The 22,272-nt window shown below is 40.9% G+C and overlaps 1 protein-coding gene across 1 annotated transcript in view; it reads right to left on the bottom strand.

Annotated features, from left to right (window-relative positions):
- The window catches only part of LRMDA (leucine rich melanocyte differentiation associated), a 1,095,017-nt gene that overhangs the window by 29,877 nt on the left and 1,042,868 nt on the right, over positions 1-22,272 (bottom strand). The gene's annotated exons all lie outside the window — the stretch shown is intronic.

The following is a 22,272-nucleotide window of genomic DNA, read 5'->3' as shown; positions in this document are numbered from 1 at the left end:
AGGAGAAGTGAGTGAAAAAGGAGCAGAAGAAATATCTTGAACAAAACAACAAACTATGGAATGGAGAAAATATTTGCAAATGATGTGACTGACAAAGGTTTAATTTCCAGAATATATACACAGCTCATACAACTTAATAAGAACAAAACCAAACAACCCAATCCAAAAATGGGCAGAAGACCTAAACAAGCAATTCTCCAGTGAAGACATACAAATGGCCAACAGGCACATGAAAAAATGCTCAATACCACTAACTATCAGAGAAATGCAAATCAAAACTACAATGAGGTATTACCTCACACCAGTCAGAATGGCCATCATTCAAAAGTCCATGAACAATAAATAAATGCTGGAGAGGGTGTGGAGAAAAGGGAACCCTCCTACACTGCTGGTGGGAATGCAGTTTGGTGCAGCCACTGTGGAAAACAGTATGGAGATTTCTCAAAAAATGAAAAATAGACTTACTATATGATCCAGCAATCCCACTCATGGGCATATATCCAGAGGGAACTCTAATTTGAAAAGATACATGCACCCCAATGTTCAGAGCACCACTATATACAGTAGCCAAGACATGAAAGCTACCTAAATGTCCATCCACAGATGACTAGATAAAGAAGTGGTATATTTATACAATGGAATACTATTCATCCATAAAAAAGAATAAAATAACGCCATTTGCAGCAACATGGATGGACCTAGATGATCATCATTCTAAGTGAAGTAAGCCAGAAAGAGAAAGAAAAATACCATATATCACTCATATGTGGAATCTATTAAAAAAAATGTGAAAAAAAGAGGATACTAATGAACTCATCTATAAAACAGAAACAGACTCACATATGTTGTAAATAATCTTATGGTTACCAGGAGAAAGGGGGTGAGAAGGGATAAATTTGGGAATTTGAGATTTGCAAAAGTTAGCCACTATATATAAAAACAGATTAAAAAAACACAAATTTCTTCTGTATAACACAGGGAACTATATTCAATATCTTGTAATAATTGTTAATGAAAAAGAATATACATATATATGTGTATGACTGGGACACTGTGCTGTACACCAGAAATTGACACATTGTAACCGATTGTACTTTGATTAAAAAAAAATGTAGGAGAAAAAAAACCAAATAGGAATAAAATGGTAGTTACTCTAAAAAAATTAACGTTAACAAAATATATGCCATATATACATATATATACATGTACATGTGTGTACATGTTCACACATGCATACTCACAGATAATACAAAATACATGAGGAGAACTACAAAACATTGATAAAAACCATAAGAAGATCTAGATACAAATGGAGAGATACTCTATCTTCATGGATAAGAAGTCTCAATATTGTTGAGCTACCAGTTTTTTTCCAACTTGATTTTAGATTCAAAGTAAACCTAATCAAAATCCCCACAACTTATTTTGTGGATATCAACAAGCTGATTCTCACACTGTTATGGAAAAGTAAGAAACCAGAATAGCCTACACAGTATTGAAGAATATATCTGAAAGATTCACATTACCCAATTTCAAGACCTGCTATAAAGCTGCAAGAATCAAACAGTGTGGTATGAGTGAAATAATGGAACAGTCTAGAGAGCCCAGAAATAGAGCTACACAAATGTAGTCAACTGATCATTGACAAAGAAGCAAAGGCAATTCAGTGCAAAAAGTATACTATGGTCAACAAATGTACCAGAACAACTAGAAAATGAATCTAGACATAGATGATACCTTTTACCTAAATGTAAAATGCAAAAATGTGAGATGCCTCTAAGATCATATAGGAGAAAATCCAGGTAACCTTGGGTTTGTCAATGACTTTTAAAATATAACAACATAACTATGATCTAGGAAAGAAAAATTGAAAATTTGGACTTCATTAAAATTAAAAAAAATTTTTTTCTCTATGAAAGACATTGTTAAGAGAATAAAAAGGCAAGCCACAGACTGGGAAGAAATATTTTCAAAACACCTATCTGATAAAAGATTTATATCCAAAGTATACAAAGAACTCTCAAAACTCAATAATAGACAGCACCCCTAAAATGCATAAAAGATCTTATCAGACCTCAGCAAAGAAGACATGCAAATGGAAAATAAGCATAGAAAAAGATGTCCAACATCATATGTCATTAGGGAATTGCAAATTAAGCCAGTGAGGTGCTACTACACATCTATTAGAATAGTTAAAATCTAAAACATTGACAACATCACATGCTGGCAAGGATGTGGAGCAATAGGAACTCTCATTCACTGCTGCTGGAAATGCAAAACAGAACAGTTGCTTTGGGAAATAGTCTGGCAGCTTCCTATAAAGCTAAATATATTCCTTCTGTGTGATCCAGCAATCACACTCCCAGTTATTTACCCAAATGAGCTGAAAATTTACATCTGCAGAAAAACCTGCACATATATGTTTACAGCAGTTATATTCATAACTGACAAAACCCAGAAGCACCAAGGTGTTCTTCAAAAGGATCAGCAAACTGTGGTACATCCATGTAATGGAATATTATTCAGTAATAAAAATAAATGAACTACCAAGTGTGAAAAATTTGTAGGAATCTTAAATTTATATCACTAAGTGAAAGATAACATTCTGCTAAGGCTACATACTGTATGATTCCATCCATATGGCATTCTGGAAAAGGTAGTTGCCAGGGGTTTGGAGCTAGGGAGAGCGGGATTAATCACTGGAGCACAGGGGATTTTTAGGGCAGGGAACCTATCCTGCATGAGACTGCAAATGGTGGATACGTGATATTACGCATTTGTCAAAATGCACAGAATACAAAAAGTGAACTCTAATGTAAATTATGGCCTTTAAGTAATAATAATATATCATTATTTGTTCATCAGTTGTAACAAATGTACAACAGCAATGCAAAATGTTAATAATAGGAAAAACAGGTTGTGGGAGTGGCGAGAAGAGGGTGTGTGGGAACTGTTAAGTACTTTTTGCTTAATTTTTCTGTAAACCTAAGGCTGCTTTAAAAAAATATAGTCTATTAACTTTTTAAAAAGCACACGAAATTTTGGAAAATAATTTAAGAATATCTTAAGCAATAGGAAAGCCAAAGTATTAGTTTTCCAAGGTCAAGAAGGAGCCACCAGACACAACACCATGATTCACAGTGCCCTCACATATGCCATTCACTGCACGCCTAAGGACACAATGCAAGCGGGAGAAGCTGGTGTCATCACGAGTCAGGAATATGAAAAGGCACAAATGTCTTTCCATCAGAGATTCTCCACTTGAAGCATGCTGTAAAACCACTTTAAAGGCAATGCCATTTTATTTCCCTGAGATAACTCCCATGGTGCATTCACACTTCCCTCAATATTTATCAAGTCAGTATGGTATAGCAGGTTAGAGCAGCAGCTCAGGAGTCAGATGGTCTGGGTTTAATTCCTAATCCCATGACCTAAGTACTGAGTGGGCCTTTCTGGGCAAGCAATGTCTTGTCTTTGTGCCTTGCCTTTCCCGTTTGTAAAATGAGGGTAATGATTGTACTTATTTCATGGAATTGTGAGGATTAAAACAAATTAATTCATGTGAAATATCTACAACCTTGTCCTTTTTGATTATCTCCTTTGGGAGATGGACAAACACATGAATGTAGTAAGGGCCTCACTAAGACCTGTACTAAAAAAAATGTCCTTAATGGCAGTTTTTCTAAATTCATCTGACTAAACCTCTTTTCAATTAGTAACTATTAATATTCTGCAGAACGAATGTTAATTGGGAAAATATCTTGAGCAATGCTGGACTCAAACATCAACCCTCTCTACCCACTGTTTAACCTCCCTTTTCTCTTATCGTCACCCACACGATCTAAATAAAAATCACAATCTCTTAAAGGGGACCCTCCTACACTATTGGTGGGAATGTGGTTTGGTGCAGCCACTATGGAAAACAGTATGGCAGCTAATTAAAAAACTAAAAATAGACTTGCCATATGATCCAGCAATCCCATTCCTGGGCATATATCTGGGAAAAACTCTAATTTGAAAAGATAGATGCACCCCAGTGTTCACAGCAGCACTATTTACAATAGCCAAGACTTGGAAGCAACTTAAGTCTCCATCAACTGATGAATGGATAAAGAAGTTGTGATATATATAATGGAATACTACTCAGCCATAAAAAGAACAAAATAATGCCATTTGCAGCAACATGGATGGACCTAGAGATTATCACACCAAGTGAAGTAAGTCAGAAAGAGAATGGACAAATACCATATGATATCACTTACATGTGGGATCTAAAATACGATCCATATGAACTTATTTACAAAACAGGAACAGACTCACAGACATAGAAAACAAACCTATGGTTACCAAAGAGGAAAGGGGGTGGGGGAGGCATGTATTCAGAGTATGGGATTAGCAGACAAATTACCATGTATAAAACAGATAAACAACAAAATCCTACACTATAGCACAGGGAACTATATTCAATATCCTTTATAAACCACAATGGAAAAGTATATGTGTGTGTGTATGTGTGTGTGTGTGTGTGTGTGTGTGTGTATAATCATATATATGAGTCATTTGTTGTACACCAGAAACTAACACAACATTGTAAATCTATTATACTTCAATTAAAAAAAAGAATCACAATCTGTTTCCTAATGATCTCTGCATTATTGGGCTGAATTTTCTCTTACAGAGAGACATATTTGGAAGAGAGTAACAATTCTGTGTCATCTGATGGGTAAGATTTCTTCCTGCCGTTTGTGATACTCTCACCATCAGAAAACCACAACAACAGAATTGTAAATTGCTAGGTAGATGCTCAGTTCTACTTGGGGTCCATTCTGCGTCATGTGTTGAATGCTGGCTGCCTATAAATACTCAACAACAATAGGTACCAAATACCGTGTGAAACCAAAGAGGAGTTTCCTAATAAGAATGCTCAGGGGTCAGCAAGTACCAGGAAATTTCACTGGGAAATGAAGAAAGTTGAGAGGAAGCCAACATTTCTAGAATTATGTTACTCCACTTTTTGCTTAGAATAACCAATCACAAAGGGCCAAGTTCCAAGCAAACTTGTAACAAAGAAACACAACAAATGAGTATTAGCAAAGCAACGTTGTCATGAAAGAAAAGGGAATATCCATATTTATTTGTTGGCTCATAGGGTTGCCTTTAAAAAGAAGTCCTTGTTTGAAGGATTAGATCCAGTTTCCAGAGCTAGGAAATACATACCAGACACAGCGCACCCATGAGACTGTCAAAAAGAGTTAAAGCCCCTATGAATTGTGAAAAGGCGCTTCTCTTGGTGGCAGGAAGACTTATCTTGCTCAATGGCATGTCAGTGTTACCACACACCACAGAGTCTCACATTCTACAGATGAAAGACATTATCCCACCCAGGAAGACAGCAGTTACTCTCCCAAATAAATCAGAGGATGTCATCCTCATATGGACACCATTTGTGGAGTGTTTATATGGAAACTATGAAATTTAACAGGCTGGAGAAAATAATAATAGGAAAACCTTATTTTAAAAAAAGCAAGTAGGAAAAATAACAAAAAAGGTTTATAGTTGTCACCAAGATCTTAGGAATGCCATCACCTCTCAAACTTAATTCCTAGGAACACCAGAATTGAGCAAGAGGGTCTTAGAAGAAAATGTTGTGGGTTCCAATTAGCTCAGAGTAGTCTATGCTCTACACAGTGCCTGGTGGTGAATGACATGTTAAGGGCTTTGAAGATCCTAGACTGAAATTATTTTTTTTTTTAACTTTTTTCATTTTGTTTTATCCAACTTTCTCCAAATGTATATAAACCTATAGCAATTTTACTTAGGATTGCTATTCAACTAACTACAGCCTACTACATAGTATTATTAATTATTTTCTCCCTAGCTACCAAGCTCTGTTAATCTTTAAACTGGGCCAGGTAACTCAAAGTTAATGTGTTGGATGGGCCAAGATATTTCATGGGTTTGAAAGTGCTCTGAGAGACTTATGATGTTTGCAGAAACATACTTCAGGTGCCATGTTGCTTAAGGCTTGCAGAGTGAGCTTGCCTTGACTGGCAAAGTGAATTAGCAGAATAAAGCTATTTAGATGCCACTGTTCTTAGGTTTTTATACACTGCAAGATTGTTTTCTTCTTGAACAAAATGTGGAGCAGAGCAGAAGATGAAAACTGGGGTTTGATTACAGGGGAAAACAACAAACTATCAAAAAGGTCTTGTGACACAGCATTTTCCAGAAATGGCCACACTTGGATAATACTTCCAGTCCCATATGCTCTTCTGGAACATTGCCCCTCCCCTCCTCTTCAACCTGAGTTGGTCTGTGAGTGCTCCAACCAATCAAGACGGCAGAGATGGTGCTGAGTGACTTTCTGTTAAAAGGATGCAGTTTTTGCCTGGTTCTCTTTTGCTGGGGGTGGGAAGGGAATGTTCACTCGGGGAAAAGCTGCCACCATGATGTGAGGAAGTCCAGACTAGCCAATGAGGAAAAACCACAGGAAGAGACCCATAAGGAGAGGGGCTGATCCCCCAATCCTCTTGCTGACAGCCAGCATCAACCACCAAGTCTTCAGATGCTTCCAGCCTCCAACCTGCAGGCCACCAACTCTGACACCTAATGGAGGAGATTTAAGCTTTCTCTGCTGAATGCTGCCCAAATTGCAGATTCATGAGCAAAATACATTTTGCCATTGTCTAAGCCACTAAATTAAGGAGCGACTGTTATGCAGTCACCAGTATGGGAAAGAAAATGTCCAAAACTGTCCCTGGCTCCTGGCATAGATTGATCGGGGCTCATCAACTTTCCCCACTCTATCCAGCTCTTCTTCTTGTTAAAGCTCCTCAGATAATCTCCACCCTTCTGCAGGTAAGAAAGCTGCAGCAGTGATGCCAGTCTTTCCAGATTCAATCCAGTGTGGAATCCTCCTCTATCCCAGGAATCCCAACAATAGCTTCCCACTAGTCTCCTGTTGATGATGAGGTCAGGTATCCATCTCTGACCCAATCACTGAACCAGGGAAATGACTGGCCAGACCTGATTCACAAGCCAGTACCTTGGGGAAGGGAGGGGAGAATACAGCGCTTAGAAAACTAGAGACTGCGATTTAGGATTTAGGGTGAGACGAGTTCCCAAACAAAACCCAAAGGTTACTGTTGGTAAAAGATTGCTTGAATATGAAACAACCAAACATGCACATTTTTAGAAAGAAATTAAAAACAGATGTTAAGTATAAGTACCACTTTAAATAAAAAATTAAAGTGAATATTTATTGAGTGCTTAATTTTCACAAAGCAGAGTTCTAAGTGCTTTACATGTATTAATTCATTAAAGCCCTCACAATCTTTGTGAGATAAATACTGTTAATATTACCATCTTCCAAAAAAGAAAACAAAAACATGAAGTTAGACATTGGCCAAGTCTGCACGGCGAGCAAACAGCAGAGCTGGAATCCAACCCAAGGCCTTCTGGCTCCAGAGGCAGCATGTCAGCCACTGTGCTATAGTGACTGGAAACCATTTCAGTCTATGTGAGGGCACAGAAATGGACAGATGGGGTGTCTAACTAGAAAAACCATTTTACTAGTGGAAGACGAAAATATGTAACGACATAACTGCAAACTCATGTGCCCATTTCCCTAAGAAAAGTGAAACACATCAAGGGCTTTAGGGCAAGGAAGAGGCAGTAATACCTACACTTGGGTGGCGAGGATAGAAAAGTGCCGCAGAGGAAGCCGCATTGTGCTTGACATAGAAATGCGGCTTTGCCTTGAAAGGGGAGAAGAGGGAGGGCTATTCCAGGCAGTATATGAGAGGAAAGATGATGTATTTTTCTAAAAACTCTCCAGAGTTTGTCATCTTTTTAAAATGTATTTGCTGAGCCCCTCCTGGGTACCAAGCCCACTTTCAGGGGCTTTGGGTTCATCAGTAAAATCATCAGATAAGGATCCTGTCCTTGGGGTGCTTCTGTGCCGTCAGCACATCACAGATGCTGCCTGTGCTTCAGCAAGAAGACTGAACAGTCATCTCTCCACGTCCTTTCAGGAAGGCTGGGAGGTCCCCCTCATCTAAGACAGCTAGCTGTGACGCGGTCTCTGTTTGCCTAGATTCTCCAAGGAAGAGAAAGACCAACTTTGATCTCAGCTCTTGCCACCTATAGAGAGCCAGGAAACAACCTGGAAGTCCCTGGAAGAAACAGAAATCTTGCCCCTTCAGCTAAGCATGTTGTCCCAAGCAGGTACAAACATGGAACAGACTGGCACGTGTGCCTGTGTGTGTGGTGTGCACGTGTACACACACGCACGCGGTGTGTGCCTGGTTTTCTGTGTTGTGTGCAGCAGGCCCCAGAGGGGAGGGAAGGCAGTAAGATTATTCCTCACTGATGGCTCAGAAGTCCAAACTTGGAGAGACTGTCTGGGCATTAATCACTCAGGGAAGAGGACAGCCTTTTAGTTTTCAGTAAATGACAAACTTTATTAGAGGAAAGGAGAGAAGCAGACACATTCCGTTCTTTCCCATAGTTCCTCATGAGGCAGAGTTCAGTGAAAGCCTGGCAGAGGGAAGAGCAAACATCCCTTTCCCCAGGGATAACTGAAGTGGTCTGTGCTGTTTTATTAGGGAAAAAAAATCCTCCCTCCCAGCTGGCATCCTCAAAATTGTGCACCGAGTACTTCCAAGGAAAAGTCATACTACGCAATGTGACTTTTAAAGATAATTGTTTTTGTCATCTCTTCTGGAATCTGAGTTCTGAGATTTAATTTATGACTTGAGTCCCCAAAAAAGAAAACTATGTCTACTGGCTTTTTCTCCCTGAATCCTGAAGAGTTACACTTAATGCTCTTAGAAACAAACAAACAAACAAAATCCTCACCTATCACACAGTAATCTCATCATTCATTAATTCATTCATTCATTCAACAAATTTGTTTTTAGCTCCTGCCATTGTCAGGTACTGTGGCGGGCAAAGAAGTTATAGGATGGATGAGACAGACTTAGTCCTTGTCCTTGAGGGGCTTAGACTACTAGCTCATGACTTGTGTCTGTGATAGGGGTCAGGGAAATGTGCTTGGGAGAAAAGGGAAGAGCTCTAGAAACTTCAATTCCAGAGTTTCCCCTAGGACTGCCAGCTGGCAGAGGCTGGTGCTAACCTCCTCCCTCAGGCTGGAAATTTGGTACGTTCTTACTCCATCAAGCTGGCTAAAATAGCCATTTAAAAGTTATATTATCAAAACCCATCATGTAGGGGTTGGGAGACATGAGCAAGGGCAGTCAGCCCAGACCCACTTCTCCAACAAGATAGCTCTATGGCCTTGCTAGCTGAGTCCCGAGGCTCAAGATCTGGGTTACCAGGGTTCAAGCCTTGGCGCCCTCATTTGTTAGCCATGTGACCTTGGACAAGTTACTTAACCCATAACCTGTGATGTAAGTGTTATTCCTAATGGTATGTCCATTTTACTGATGAGGAAGCTGAGGCATGGAGGGGTTAATTTGTGTATGGTGTGCACAGTGGTATTTAGCACATAATATGCTCTTCAGTTTTGGAAGATCACTTCTAGACACTGGAAATCATTCCCTCGACCAGTTCTTATTGAATGCCTACTCCATCTGGTACACTGTGAGGCACTGGGGATGTAAAAGCACTGCCAGGCAGAAGTGATCCCTGTTCTCATGGAGCTCACATTATTCAAGTGGAAATGTAAAATCATAAAAAGTGTAAAAGTCACGTTTTTGGAAATGGTTTATTTCCTGGGTTTGGTGATGTCTTCCAAGTGATGTTTCTTTACTGTTCTGATTTGGGCTGTCATGACACCTGGGCTCTGCAACCAGGGGAGGTCTCAGCCCCACAGTCTGACTAGAGAATGGGAGTAGCTTCTGAGTCGTGAACCCACAGATGACCCATGGAAGGGCAGGGTGTTGTCATGGCAAAGCAGGGTCAGCAACAGGAGGGCTCTTCTCTTTTTGCCACTGAAAAGCCTCTTTCTCCGTGGACTCTGTATCTAAGAAGGTGTAAGTACATTGTTGTTTGGACTGAGATTCCCTCCAGAGAGAGAAAAAGGGAGCCTGTGGGATGTTTAGGGGAGACCTTCAGGCAAATTCCCCCCCATACAACTGACAAATGTCGCACCTCACTCCTAGGACCCTTGGGTTATAGAATCTGTGACCTACCCTCAATCCAGCAAGCCCAGCTTTGCCAAGGAAACAGGGCTGAAGGCAGCGGGTCTGCTGTCTGTCACCCTGACTGGGGGAGCAGATCCCTGGGACATGTGGAATAAATGAAGGATAGCACTGAATTTCTATCTCTGAGCCCAAGATAACTTGAGGAAATGTGACTGGCAACATGGAATACTAGATGTCAGGAAATGGGATTAGAAAGAGTGGAGCATCTTTAAATATAGCTTTCCGGCACTGAATCCTGCCAGCTACTGCTACACCTCTAAAATGGATGCAAATTATAATTAATAGCTGTCAGATTTTGAGCACTTATCATGAGCCAGGCGCCCCTCGGACTTCATGTAATTTGATCCAATTTAAAACATCATCTAATGTAGTTCTCGTCCCCACCCACGCCCTGAACATATTACCTCCATTTTACAGATGAAGAAACCAAAACTGAAAGCAGTTTGATAACTTGCCTGAGGTCTCAGAGCTAAACTGTGAGCACTGAATCCAGGCCGGCTTGATTCTAACATCCAAGCTCTTAGCCACCACCTGATACCACCCAGGCACCAAACACAAAGTGAAGGTGAATGACAGGCTTGGAGAAAAGCAATCACAAAAAGGGAAATCAGGTTTTCAAGGCGGAGAGGACTGAGCTGCAATGGAAACCAACACAGCTGAAATGAAGCGGCGTCAAGCACCCTGGGCTGGTGTTGAACAGGAAGGAAAAGGGGAAGGCATCATTGCAGAGGCCCTAGTCAAACCTCTACCCCATCAACAAGCACCTACAGCCTAGCATCTCTCTTTGCCCAGGGTCATGCTGGGCCCTGCAGAAAAGGTATGACCCAAGGCCTGTCCTCCCGGGCCTGCACAACTTACAAAACCACTGAGAAAAGGGGTCCGAGCAGGAGTGAGAAGAGATGGGTTCTAGGTTTACCTCTGTCTCTACTGGCTGCACAATTCCAAGCAGGCACTTCCTGTCTTTGTGCCCTGGTTTCCTTATGAGCAAAACAAAGGGTCTCAACACGACACAACACTGTGATTCAATCACTAACATGAAAGAAACTTAAGTAAATATATGTATGTATCACATATAGAATTCAATACCTACTAGTTAATATTCGCAAATCTCGAACTCCCAACTTATCCCTTCCGACCCCATATCCCCCAGGTCACCGTAAGACTGTTTACTATGTCTGTGAGCCACTTCCTGTTTTGTAAAGAAGTTCATTAGTGTCTTTTTTTCTCTTTCTTTTTTTTTAACATAAAATAGATAAACAACAAGTTTCTTCTATAGTACCAGGAACTATATTCAATATCTTACAGTAACTTATAATGAAAAAGAATATGAAAACAAATATATGTATGTATATATATGACTGAAACATTATGCTGTACCCAGAAGTAAATGATGCATTGTAAATAATACTTCAATAATAATAAAAAAAGAATTCAATACCCAAATTGGATCATTCCCACAGCCTTTTCCCCATCTCCTTTAATAGCTTCCAAAATATTTCAAGATTATGCTGAAAGTCCTGCTAATAAGAGAAAAGCTAACACCAGAAAAGCTTCTCTCTTTCCCTGGTGCCACGTTCACAACTCTTTCTTGCCAAAAACAAAGGAACAATGAAGTATATAATTTTAATACAAGAATCACTGTAATAAACATAATGATGATAACCAACAATGACTGAGAACTTAGTAGGATCTGGTTTTGTTCTAAATGCATTACATCCATTAATTCTTTAGTCCTTGAGTGAGTTCAGTGACAGGATTACAACACTGTCTGATTCAGGAGCTCCCCACACATTTGGAAAGCTGCCATCTGGAATGACCACTCCTCCCTGTCTCATTATACTCCTTGTCCACCACGCCCGCCGCTGTCTCAACCTCTTGCTCCTCCTGGTCCTATTGGGATGTTCAGTCTGGGGTAGAAAGTTATAGGGATGAGGACTTTGACTATCCCTTCCCTTGCTTAAAAAAGTCTCTGTCCTTCTTCCTAATGAAGAACCCAGAGTTTTCCCTAGAAAATGAACTGTAGCCTTGCTTTTAAAACAGGAGAAAAACTGCAACAATGATACTATCTACCAATCCACAGGCACTGAAAAAAAAAAAAAGGAGGTATGGGGAAAAAATTGGTTCTTGGCAAGATGTTTTCATTTTTGAGAAAGGCAACTCTTGGTCAAAAGTAGACATGGGGGTACTTCTGCGTCAGTAAGTGACCCCACTGAACAGCAATCACGGCCATACAGAGAGTCTCAGGATGGCCCTTTCTGCAACGTTTATATCCCGGAATGTTGTTTTTGGAATGTAGCTTGTTCTACAAGAAAGAAAATTAGTTTTGGAGTCTTCATAGCTGGGTTCTTCCCACTGCTGGGGCCATCTGTCCACCACCTCCTTGAGGCCTTCCTGTCCTAGGTCAGGAGGTAACTAAGAGCTCAGACTTGATGCTCAGAGAACACACTGGCTCTGGGCATGAGGTTTGCTTCTAGTTACCTCACTCCTGAGACCAAATACCCACTTCTAATGACTGGGTCTTGCTCTAATACCATACTCTTTTGAACTGTGGCTATATTCTGGTTTTTCTGGGGTGCCCCATCCCTGGAGGTGGAGCTCTGCTTCTTGTGACTGCCCTCCACTCAGGGGGTCTACATTTCTGGTTCATTATTTGGTTTTTACTTTACTTTCCATTAGCCATCTCTGCCTGTTCACCGGCAGGCATATACAAACTCTTCCCCGGAGCATCCTGGACACTATGCTATTTGGGACGCTCTGTTTCACCACCCACCTGAACTTCCCATGCTGGACGGGGAGAGCATCGAGTTAGAGGTCAAGGGCTCCCCCAGCAGCCCCAGCTTCCCTTGCTGTGACAAGGAAGGACAATGAAAACCTTAATTAATTAATTCTGCTATTCTACAGTACAGACAAAATGCTAACTGAACAGATTATAAATGAAAAGACTCAGATAAGGCAATAGGTTACAACTATGGGCAGAATGTTTTGGGCAGCAGGCATAAGCACAAAAAGAAAAGCTCTCATGCTGGAAATAAATGATATCACTTTGTAGTCATTATTCCATCATTCAAGGAAACTATAAAACACCTACAGTGTCTGAAGCCCTCTGTCAGGTTCTCTACTCAAATAAAACATAGATCTGTATAAAGATATCACAGAACAGTCCCATCAGAGACAACTGAAGGACAATTTGGCAGTGACAAAGAATGGCGTACAAATGGTGAGATATTAGAAATCTTAAAAATTCACTCTCTCTGCATTTATAAGGTACATGTTGCTTTATCCAGTGGCAGGTACTTCCAGAACAGAAATGAAACAGGTTCCTTGTAATATCTGTTGCACTTATTTCTTTCCAAGATACATTCTTACTGGCTCCTTAATGCACCAAGTTCCAGAAATTACAATGCATATTTGCAGTGAAATGGACTCCTTCTGGTCAGTAGGTTGGTACTGGCTTGCCTTTGATTTTGGTGGATGTCAAATTCTTACTGTTTCAAGTTCTGGTGTGGTCAGGCCTGGCTCAATCTGGAGAAATAGAGATTCAGTGCAGAGGATCTAAGACTGCTATAGCCATAAACCAAGGTGCTTCATACAAGGAGTTACAACTGGGAACAGATGGTGCATATTTCACCACGTAGGGTGCAGGCCCCCACCATTCCCTCTCATTTCTGGTGGTGAAAAGCTGGACAGGACTCTAAAGACTGGCTAATGAGCATGATTAAAACCTGGTAATGACTCATCCTGAGAGAAAACGTTCAACTCCACAGAATGCATTCTGCTTTATTATCTGTGAACTTCTTGCTGATGGGGCTGGAGATTGACAGATGTCCATTATGTGAAGGGTGCAAGGTTTGCCGGGAATTGGAAGGCGCCTTCAAGTGGTCATGGCTTGTGATGCTGATTGGCAGACCTCCCAGGGATGTGCAAGGAAGCACCCTTGTCTTCCCCTTGAAGCACCAGCCTGTGATCTGGCAGGAGGAGCAGGGGTTGAGTCTAAACAGAAATGCGTTGTTTTCCGTGTAGATTTGATTAACACCGTGCCGTCGAGTCTTTACGGTCAGGCCAGATTATATTACCGTCATGAGAAATAGTTAATGAATTTACACTGACTAATCCATACAATGCTAAAGATTTTTCTGTCAGGATTAATATCCAAAATGTGCAGGACACTGTCTGATGTACGGCTCTGTTCCTTGCACCGATGTGACCCGTGGCTGGTGTTTAATGTCCCATAATCAGAGAGAAATGACAGACGGGAGCTGGACACTGGGATTCAGGACTGGGCAATTTTGCAAACAAATGCCAAAGATCATCTTACTCCTCTCTGATTTGACATCTGATATCTTGCTGTGTTCTCTTCTAAGAGCCCGGGCAAGCACCTTTGAGAATCCTCATAGGACCCGTGACATCTCTGGAAATAACAGTGTATTTTTCTTGCTCTTGACTGACTCCCTCTCTTGCTACTGCTTGCTCTGGCCCTTTGTTTCCTTGACTGTGTCTACTCAGCATGATTCTGGCCTCTTGTCTTGTTCTGATCTTAGGTACCTGTCATCCCACCATACCAAACATAATACACTCCAGACTACTCAGCTCTTCCAGAAGTCTGGCTCCCCCACAACCATGACCTCACTAGCCCCTCCAGCCTTCCTCAATCCAAGCCACAGCATCTTTCTATGAATGGGAGGCCTGTTGATGGCCACCACTTGATGCTGGTGGAAGACCACCACTATACTCATCTGGACGGTAACCACCAAATATAGTGGGCATCAGAATCAACTGCCAAGCATGCAATTCACCACCCTATCCATTAGGTCTGCACTGAGTCCTGTGAATCAGCTTTTACCTGAATCAAGTAGCACACGTGATTCTTCACGCTTGACAAAAGGAGTTAGTAGTCCACACTTTAAGAATCAAGGATGAGGAGAAGGTATAGCTCAAGTGGTCGAGCACATGCTTAGCATGCAGGAGGTCCTGGGTTCAATCCCCTAATTACCTCCCCCACAAAAAAATAAATAAATTAAAAAAATAAAAAGAATCAAGGATGCCACTTGTCACGTCACCTGCAGCAGGTCCCTGTTCCCTGGCAGCAGTGTCTGCTAACAGATTTACTGACAGGGTGATGTGGGCAGATGCAGTCACCATGGAATCAACTTTCTAAGTACAGACTTCCATTCGTTTCCACAGCTTGATCTATGCCTGTGAAAGTCAAAAGATGGCCCCCATTGGATATCTTTCCTCTCAAATTCTGTTATTAAAGGTGATAAATTTTTTTAAATGATAAAGGTGGTAAAAAAGTATTATATTGACTAAAGGAAAGCTCTTTCTGGAAAGAATATTTGGAGGAGACCCCGTGGGGATCAGGCAGAGGAGAGAATAAGAGGGCATGCTAATGGTCCGAGTGGCTGCGGCCTCCATGTGGTCATTCATAAGTCAATTAGCTGTTAAGGCCAAGGCACCTGTGAAATTTACACAGGTCCAAGAAGTTTGGTTATTTACTCCCTACAGAAGTAGGGAAGTACCACTGTAGATTAAGGATCATGATGGGTAGCTTGACTTAGGCCTATCAAGAGTCATACCTCTGTGACACTTCAGGAGGGATCCTAACCTCTACCGAGGACCTGATAGGTGCTTTACAAGCCTCACTATCTTTTCTCTTTTATAAGAGCCCTGTATGGTGAGTAAAACTGTTACCATTTCCCTGATGAGGAAATCCAGGTTCAGACTCCACATAGCCCACCTCCCATCACACATGTAGCATCAACAGAACCTGGATTCAAGCTCAGGTGAACATGACTATCCCACAGCTAAACATTATGTCTTGAGGACAGTGAAGATGTTCATTGGACCCAAAGCTGTGGAAGCTTTCTGTCTGAAAGTCAGTGTCGCCATTTTTAACTCTCGCCTTTGTATCTTCTCTTCCCAGGGCTAAGGTGTTTACCAGTCCTCACCTGGCTCCACACGATGGGCTAAGGCAGTACTACTGACATGTATCTCACAAGCAGTATCTCGTCCTTACCCTGAGTGATTATCTAAAACCAAGGTCTTCAGTGATTTATTCTAAGGAAATCTCAGCACCGTGACCACATAATCACGTATATATTTGTTCCAAGAACCTCTGAAGGCGGAGGACGTGCTGTTCCTTTTCCTCTCACATCATCCTATTTGCCTCTCAGTTCAAACAGCTCTTCCTGCATGCAGCCTTCTTGATTTTTATAGTTGAAATTTGCACCCCTTCCTCTGTGTCCCCCTTTGGCCCTTGTACATCATCATGTTCTGCCATTGTAATTGGTTGGTCCATATCTATCTCCCTTCCCCATAGTGTACATGCCTAAAGGAAAAGAACTGATTTTTATTCAAAGCCAATGTTAAATAAATGTTGACTGAATTCACAAATGGGAAATAAACCGTATTACTAAGTGGATTATTTCCCCAAGGCCTCATACTTAATATGGGCCACAAAACCCTGGTCTGCCAGACTCTGAGAAGTCAATTAATCACAAATATGCGTTGTGAGGGTAGGTCACGAGCCAGTGTTGGCAGAAATGCCAATGAGTAAGTCAGTGTCTTGGCCCCGGGTGACTATGCCTTACCCAGCCTAGACCCAAAAGGGCAGATCTGGGCAGCTGGGAAGCTGAATTCCCCCTTTCTTTTCTCTACCACAAGGGGCCCATTGTTGTTCAGTGAAACTAGTCAGTAGGCATCTTTTCTCTTATTTCCCACTGAAGCAGTGACCCCGTGCTTGTCCTTCCACAGAAAGGGGCTGACCCCCTGAAGCGTTCCCACCCTGTCTTCTCTGAACTGCTCCCAACTGTCTCAAAGGCATTTTCCACTTTCCAGGGTCTGAGCCATGGCCTGGAAGAGCCTCCAGGTTCACGTCAAAGGATCGTCCCAACTTGTGAGTCCCAGCTGTGGGGCAGGGGCACCCCTGGGCTTCCAGGAAGGCTCATAAAGGGGACTGTTGTAACATTCACACTCCCTTGGAACACATTCCTTGTGTCCCAGTTGGTTTTGGCCGAGGGGCTGGTTGGCCAAGAACAAGGAGGCAGACACATTTCCGAAATCCAGCCCGTGTGACCAGGGCACTGTAGGGAACTCAGTGGGAGACCTCCCTTAAAGGCCTCCCCAAGGCAACTTTCTTAAGCTCCTTGGCATTCCTGGCATAGTCACTCTTTAATGTCATTTTATTTTGACATTTTGTGATATTTGTTTGCATGCTTGCGGCTGTTTCTCCCTGGTTTGAAAACTCCTTTTTGGAGCTGGATTTTGGATTCTTTTTAGAGTAAAGAAATTTCTGTGTTCCTTCAAGCAGAGGTGTTGAAAGGTCTTTCTTGTCCATTGAGTACCTTCTACGAGAGGAGAAAACCATACCAAAACATGATCTTTTTTTTCCTTTGGGCTTGGGATGGCTGGAGAAAATGCTGGTTTTGGGTCTAACTTTGGAATCAGTCTTTCAACATTTACTCATTTGACTTGAAGTTAATAAACACTTATTCTTATATTTGGCATGACACTAGGTACCAAGGTGCTAGAAAGGAAAATGAATTTCTTACTCTTGGGGAGATTCCAGACAAACTGAAGAAGCAAAATCTTCATCCTAGAAACAGCAGGAGCCTAACTGCCAAGCAATGAAGGTTACTCTACACATGGGTTCCTTATGTGGATACCAGGAATTTCAGGGTCCATAAAGGACATTTTGCAAGCAAGAGTGTGGATGTACATGCATATGTGTGACATATCTACATGCACAGAAATATGCACATATATATCTGCCTTTTTTCTGGGGATAATAAACTATAGTTTACCGAGCATCTCAAAAGTTCCCCAAGATAAATTCCACACATTAGAGGTAACTACCCTCTTGTATATTGGGGCTGCATTCCCAAATCTGGCTCCTCAGTCTAACATATGCCAAAGTGAACTAATTCATCTTGTCTTTTTTCTTATATTTTTACCCACCGCCTTAGATTCAGACCCAGAGGTTCTATGTACCAGACTGTACTCGCTCAAGTCTTAACAATCTGTATTTAAAAAGGCATATATTTAAGTGTAAAAAGACAATCTCTTATTCTCTTTGCAGATATCATTTTCTTAATAGGCATTTTTCTCTTCAAAAGACCTGCATTATCATTAGTAAACTGTATTTACCTGGCCTCAGGACAATACTAACTACTCTTACTGCTACTGTGATCATGATTGACTGAATTCTTCTGGAAAGTGCATTATCTCATTTAACCTTCCCGACAACCGTATGAGATGGGAACAGCTATTGTATATATTTTACAGGTAAAGGAGCAGGAGCTGAGGAGAGTGAGGCAGAGTTCCCAGGGTCATGTAGCTTTTACGTGGCACTGGCCGAATTTTAACCTAAGTTTGTCTGACTCAAAGAGTCCAACTCTTAGTCACTGTTCTCGCCTATACTATTTTCTCCCCATCTCCAATGGAAGGGGCTCATTCCCCTCCAATGGTGCTGTTAGAAAGTTCTTTCTCATACAACTTTGTTTTCTCATTTATTCACTTCTCCGTTCAACAAACAAATATTGGGTTCTCTGTTCCATATACTGGACTGTATGTTTCTATAAACCAGGTCTTCCAGATCTGCTGCCTGCCATCATGCAACAATTCTATTTCCTTCAGACGTCTGAGCCTGCTAGATTTGTTAATCTTTAATCGAAGTGTCCCCAGTTCCTTCAAAGCCCTTTATGTAGGATGGTTTCCACTGCTTTCCTCTTATGAGTTCCCTCTTCTACATACACTTTATCTCCTCAGCAGCCAACAGACCAACCTAGAACCTGCTCTGGTGCCTGTTAGAGCAGGACTGTCATCCATCTCAAGGAAGCACTCTTACAACAAGAACTCTGGTACATCAATTTCAAACAGTTGCCTAGTTTTGCAACAATTAGTAACAAACAAAAATGGCTAAAACTGAGAATTTACTATACACCAGCTACTGTTTAAAGTGCTTCACATGACTTCACTAATTTCATCTTCACACCAACTCTATGAGGTACATACAATTATTGTTCCCCGTTCACAGATGAGGGAGGAAACTGAGGTTCTGACCAGTGGAGGAACTTGCCCAAAGTCTTTGGAATAACCAAACCCAACAGTCTTGTTCCAGAGGTCACACTTTACCTTTTACAGTGGTTTTCTAACTCAGAAAGGGTGGTTCCAAGGACTGTTGTCTCCAGTCAAGGCCAATCCCTTCTCAGCACAGTCCCTTCTGAGAAGCCTCCCTTTCCAGCCTGGGTCCACGGAGCATGCTGCCAGGGCTCATGACAGACACTCCCCAGCTCAGTAGCCCTTGGCCCCCACCTCTCTGTGTTTCATACTCAAGACCCTCACAAAGCCCATCTCTGCATCTGAAACTCAGGTTTCTCCTCTGCCTCTGAAGGCACAGTGCACCTTAGCCTCCATTTTATGCCTCCATTTTCCTTCCCCCATCATCCATTAAGGAGGAAAATCCACAGATACTTCTTTTAATCACTCAGCTGCACAAGAGTAACTGGGCATACTTATCAAACATTAAGCTCCTAAAAATATGAATTTCTGAAAACAGCAGATATTTTAAAAAAGGCAAACTATACCCATTTTTTAGTATCTGCCACAAGTCCTTAAAAACTATTAACATTTACTAGTTCTGTCATTCTTTATAGGAAAATGTTTTTGGAACCTCCTATTATATATGGGCAGAATTTTCTCCCCAAAGAGAAGAACTATGCAAACTTAACAGCTCCTTTATTCGTAATTTAAAGAGGATTCTTTTTTTTTCCTGAACATGTATAATTTATGTTTGTGCATTAATTCTGTAATTAATGGTTATAAAATACATCAAATATGTAAAGTGCTGCATAAGTGCTTAATTAAAATAAAAACAAAAAAGTGATGATAATTAATTGTTCATCCCAAAGGCTAGACAGTATTATAGTTCACATTGACTATCAATTAATATTCCTATTGTTAATAATAAGCTCAACTTTTATGTGAAATAAGACATGTTAAAATTTCCTGATTAAACACTGAGTCAAAAGAAAAAAAAAGTTCCTTAAAAATATTTTCATCATATAAAGCCGCTGTGGGAAAACAGCTTTCAAATTTCGCATTTTAATCATTGGTTGAATTCAGCTTCATTACAGATTTTTTTGACTCAGAATTACAGTATTATAGTATCACAATCTTCAAGCTCCTATTCCTCCCCAAGGAATTCTGAAAATACAGCAAAACCCAAGGAGAGTGATCTTAGTTATACACAGAGGTTCATTCGTGTTTTAAATGGCTAATATGCAGTAAGACACCTACTGTGTGGAAAGAACTGTTCCCAGTCCTTTGGACGTACTCTTTCTGTTCATTTGACAAATCTGTTGAGTACCCACTGTGTGCTAGACACTGTGTAGGTGTTAGGAATACAACAGGGAAAAAAGCAGGTGCAGGTTCAACCCTCCAAGGTGCTCACCACCCAGGGAAGGATGCAGACATGAAATAAGAATTGCAAACATGATGAGTGCGGAAAGCAGCCAACGAACGTTCCTAGCTTGAGCTCTGGTTTTGCAGATTAAGACAATTGCTGATATATGATGTAAACAACTGAATATTGTCATTTAGCCTTTCCCACCTTGTTTTCCTAAGTCAGTTTATGGAATGACATCTTCATAAATAATCCATCAGTTTTGACTTAATTAACCAAGGAAAGATGAATAAATCAACTGGATATTATTTTACTTACTTTACTCAGAGGGTCAATTCGTGATAAACAGACAAACTAAAGTATATTTATGGGGCGCTACTGATTTATCAGTTATCCTTACAAATTCACTGGAATTGCTTAAGCTGCCTTTGTCAACAGCACACAGCAGCATGACTGACAGGTCACTGGGCCTGCCCACCTTTTCCTTGGCTGGTAGGGGATGGGGGAACCTCTGCCTATAGAAGTCGGGTTTCTTAAGAACCAGTTCTGAACTGCCACCAATTCTGCAAGCTTAACTGCCTTTCACTGCTTCTGCCCTCTCTAGAAGGCAGTAGGCCATTAAGGAGAGACAAATAATCTTATTTTGAAAAGTGAAATATAACTTCCTGTCACTATGCTAATGAAGCAATAAAGTTGGAATTCATAAAGTATTGCATTTATTGAAAATACTGCCAAGATAGAATGTCAGTGTGGTACATTCTAGAATAGCCACCCACACAGAGCTCTTTCTTCTGTACATACTTTGGCACTGAATCTTACACTTGTTCATCTCAAGACTTTTAATCCTATGATCGAAAAATCCCTGTGCTCAATAGATAAGCTCATCTCAAACCTGGAACAGCCTCCTGGACTCACCTTTGTGAAGGTGTCCTTCTCTCCATCATAACAGAAATATAGTGGCACCCCTTAGTCAACTATCTTGACCTTCTTGGCCAGGAATTTTAATTTGACATCCATGGATAGACCTCAAAGGATTAATAAACCCCAGACTTAAGTACATTTTATATACCACAGATTTGTCTTAGAGAGGTTGCATACTTCTCCATTTCACTCTCAAAAATGTCTATCAATTTTTCAACCATGTTTTAAAAAGCATTGTCCTTACTGAAGAGACTGTCTTTTATCCATTGTATATTCTTGCCTTTTCTGTCACAGATTAATTGCCCATATGTAGGTGGGTTTATTTCTGGCTGTTCTATTCTGTTCCACTGACCTATATGTTTGTTTGTTTGTTTGTTTTTTTGTCCAGTACCATAGCGTTTTGATTACTATAACCTTGTAGTATAGTTTGAAGTCTGGGACAAGATACTTCCTGCCTTGTTCTTCTTTCTCAAGATTGTTTTGGCTGTTTATCTGAAGCAAATAAAAACACTAAATTGAAAAGATGTATGTACCCCCAAGTTCATTGCATCATTATTTACAATAGACAAGATTTGGAAGCAACCCAAGTGCCCTTTAACAGATGAATGGATAAAGAAGATGTGATACACACACACACACACACGCACATACACAATGAAATGTTACTCAGTCATAAAAATGAATGACATTTTGCTATTTGAGACAACATGGTTGGACCTGGAAAATATTACGCTAAGTGAAATAAGTCAAAGTCAGATGGAGAAAAGACAAATCCTGTATGTTCTC

The sequence above is a fragment of the Camelus ferus genome, chromosome 11 (assembly GCF_009834535.1).
Source record: "Camelus ferus isolate YT-003-E chromosome 11, BCGSAC_Cfer_1.0, whole genome shotgun sequence".
Taxonomy (NCBI): domain Eukaryota; kingdom Metazoa; phylum Chordata; class Mammalia; order Artiodactyla; family Camelidae; genus Camelus; species Camelus ferus.
This window is presented reverse-complemented; position numbering and strand designations above follow the sequence as displayed.